Below are 3981 nucleotides of genomic sequence, written 5' to 3' on the forward strand. Positions count from 1 at the left end.
GAATAACACCAACTCCGTTCCCCTGTATGTATGAAAGCCACATTTTCTTTTTCATTCAATTTCTTTTTTCAAAAGCGTCGTCAACTTTCTATTTACACGACAAGCTCCCTTTCAAGCTTCAATTAAGAACCCTGAATACAAAAGGTCAAAACAAAACAATAGGTACTACTTTGACTATCGTCGTCTGCAACGAAAACCGAAAATGGCGAAACGCTTTGCTACCTACACAGAGGACGAAATTACCAAGAAAAGATCGAACCTAACACCAGTGACAACAAAAAGGTGCACAGACAGTTCCGTGCGGATCTTTCGCCATTATCTGAAAGAAAAGGGAAAAGGTGAGGATTTTGAAGCAATGTCGAAAAATGAACTGAACAGTACTCTTGGCTCTTTCTATCAGGCAATGCACACCGCTACGATCGGAGTCAACTCGTAAATATCTCCTGCTGCGCAGCAGCGTCAGGGGATGACTTGAGTCCCCTGGCATATTACCCTGCGCTCGATCGCAGCTTTGGTTTACAACGACGAACGACAAAGCTACGATCGTCTCGGCGAGGATCACCGAGGTTCACCGAGGATATACTCTACAGCCGATCAGATCGGAGACAGTGCCGATTCTTTCGTAAATTAATTTGACGATTGCAATAAAAATTTTAAAAAGTACTCTTGATATTGAATTCAGACACGGTACAGATCTGGTTGTTGTTTTTTAAGGGAAAGTAGCATTTCATATCAATAAAAAATAAAAAATAAAATGTTTACGTTTTGTGTAGTCTCATTCAAAATCTCACTGTCCCTGAGACTTTCCGTCCGGGTCCGTGTGGAACACCAAGACTGATAAGACTGAAATGATCTCTCGCACAGAAAGAGAGGGATTTATCGAAATTATGTAATACACGCACACACACACACACACGCACACAAAACCAGGCTATATTCAATGATATGATCATCTGTTTCACTGTCGGACTTTTGTCGGGCCTAGCTTGATGATGGACTAATTTATGCCGCCGGGAACACCGCCAGATTGCTAAGCTGGCAGGGTCAGGACTGACCTCAAGCATTGGGGTTGAAGCAAGTACACGAACAGTTGCCAAAAGGTGTGCGATTCGGGAAAAATGTTCAAATTTTGTCTGATTTTGGTTATAAGACACGTTGAATCTCGCGGAAAGGCGAAGCATGCGGGCATGTTCACTGTGTCAAAACACTGACTCGGCCCCACAAGCTGTTGACAGCAGTTGAAAATGGTAAGCCTAGTTGCAGCGGGAGATGTTGCTGCTACTTGTTTGAAGTATATGAGTTCTCAAAAGTGAAATTCACAAAAATGCTTCAAATTTATTCTCCTTGTGAAACGGACCCCGCCATGATCTCATTCTCAATGAGTTATGCCCCTTGAACATGACAGTATAGGCATGGGGAAAGAAATAATTTTCAAAATGAGCTTGCCTCATAGAGTCATACTTGCCTTTTAATGTTGTACATTATTAGATGCACATTTAGATATGTTTCCTATTTACAGGACGCAAGATATGTTTTCTATTTACAGGACTTACCCGCCAACCACCAACCCAGGCCGGTTATCCAGATCCAGGACAGTTCAGTGCTTAATTTGTATTTGACGTTGTCTTGACCATCAACTGAAAACTGAGTCCTTGCAGTGTAAATCATAGTATGTACAATATTACATTTATATATATAAATTAATGATATATAATTAATATATATTATATAGAGGGCTATTTATTTTTCCTGTTTTATGGTAGAAGAAGGCACTATGCAGGGATGTTGCTACAAATTCATACCTATAGGACAAATGTCCTGAGTTTTTCAGCATCACTAGGACGTTTGACCGCTTTCAGAAAGTGTAATAGGACATTATGATTATGATTTTGCGCCAAACAGCTTATAACACATTCCATGGAATTGTTACAATGTCGATCATGCGCCCACACACACCCACGCTGTAGAATACACACATAATATAGTAAATACATCAACACAGTGTGCGTATAATGTTGTATTTGTTTAGTTTCAAAGAAACCACAAAAAAGAAACCAACATGAACAACTTCAGGATAAAAGTTGGAAAACAAAATGATCAGTTTGATCTAATGCTGATCTTTTGCAGGCTTTAGGTTTTTTGAGTCACTTGAGAAAAAGTGACTCTATGTAATCGGTCAGTGTTAGTCTGTCCGGCCGGCCGTCCGTCCGGCCGGCCAGCCGGCCGTCCGTAGACACCACCTTAACGTTGGACTTTTCTCGGAAACTATCAAAGCGATCGGGCTCATATTTTGTTTAGTCGTGACCTCCAATGACCTCTACACTTTAACGATGGTTTCGTTGACCTTTGACCTTTTTCAAGGTCACAGGTCAGCGTCAAAGGAAAAATTAGACATTTTATATCTTTGACAAAGTTCATCGGATGTGATTGAAACTTTGTAGGATTATTCTTTACATCAAAGTATTTACATCTGTAGCCTTTTACGAACGTTATCAGAAAAACAAGGGAGATAACTAGCCTTTTCTGTTCGGCAACACACAACTTAACGTTGGGCTTTTCTCGGAAACTATAAAAGTGACCGGGCTCAAATTTTATGTGAACGTGACTCCCAGTGACCTCTACACTTTGACGTCTGCTTTGGTGACCTTTGACCTTTTTCAAGGTCACAGGTATGTCTTGAAGGAAAAAATTGAAATATCATATCTCTGAAACTATTCATCGGATTTGATTCAAACTTAATAGGATTATTCTGCCTCATATAATATTCAGAACTGCGAAAGTGACTCGATCGAGCGTTTGCTCTTCTCGTTTTCAGCGGCATAATTCAGTGCTTCGTCTCGTATCGAAAACAAAAGCAGACGACAAATTTAGTCAGAGTTGTCTCCCATACTCCTGTAATCCACTATTATTTTTTAGATTTAGTGCGCTGCACCCAGACGGTTATACCCAAACGGCGCATACCGCAAACGGTTTGGGAATTCCCGACAAAAGAAAAGATCCGCACGCGGCACTGGCAACTTCAGTGTCTGTATCTGTATATGTGCGTTACGTTGCTAGCATCCAGATTGCTGGCTTTGGCGCGACGGGTGTCAGCTGAACACGAGAGCGTTTGGTCTTTTTGAAGATTTGTATCTTGAAATGAAAATTAACGAATATCGCGCTGTCCGAAGGAATGGAGTACATATCGGACAATGACCACGCTCAGGCTAAAATGATAGGACATCTGACCGACATGCGGCAATGTGAATCGGACATTTGGGGATTTTGTAAAATGTCCGATGTCCGACGCCTAACGACATTCCTGACTATGGAATATAATAAACAGAAACATCTTCATCTGAATTGCAATAGTCAAAAGTTGATTCTGACAGGTTGTGTACATTCTTTTTTCTTCATTTTTTTCTTCTTATTTCTATTTCCTTTTCAGACAGTGCTTCAAGCAAGACAAGATCCCATGGATGAGATGTTGTACCTGCCATATCACTTCGCTCTCAGTCTCAAGGTCCTGTTCAAATTATCACATGCCTGGCTTTAGTATGTAGTAATACTTTTGATAATGATAGTTTTTCTTTTGGTTTTATAGAGGGTGGGTAGCAGATCTATCATCTATACTTACATTTTTGTCATTTAATCATACAATGCTGTTCACACTGTGAAATACATAAACAAAACCATAATCTTGAGAGATAAATGTCTTGTTAGTGGAGAATGGTACTGACTGGATGTCTCATTAATGGGGTATGGTTCTGGGGAGATGTGTTAGTGGTGGGATGTTTCGTTAGTGGGGTGTGGTACTGATGGGATGTCTCGTGGGTTTAGTGGTGGGATGTTTCGTTAGTGAGGTGTGGTACTGATGGGATGTCTCGTGGGTGAATGTGCCACTCATAGGATGTCTTGTGAGTGCGGTGTGGTACTGATGGGATGTCTCGAGAGTGCGGTGTGGTACTGATGGGATGTCTTGTGAGTGCGGTGTGGTACTGA

The 3981-nt window shown here is 41.0% G+C and overlaps 1 long non-coding RNA gene across 1 annotated transcript; it reads left to right on the plus strand.

The window, feature by feature from the left end:
- The first annotated feature begins 1094 nt into the window (after window positions 1-1094).
- On the plus strand, window positions 1095-3745 carry LOC138979680 (uncharacterized). Its single transcript, XR_011460089.1, has 3 exons — window positions 1095-1247; window positions 1547-1669; window positions 3428-3745. It is a non-coding gene; the product is annotated as an uncharacterized lncRNA (long non-coding RNA).
- The last annotated feature ends 236 nt before the right edge of the window (window positions 3746-3981 follow it).

The sequence above is a fragment of the Littorina saxatilis genome, linkage group LG11, assembly GCF_037325665.1.
Source record: "Littorina saxatilis isolate snail1 linkage group LG11, US_GU_Lsax_2.0, whole genome shotgun sequence".
Classification (NCBI taxonomy): domain Eukaryota; kingdom Metazoa; phylum Mollusca; class Gastropoda; order Littorinimorpha; family Littorinidae; genus Littorina; species Littorina saxatilis.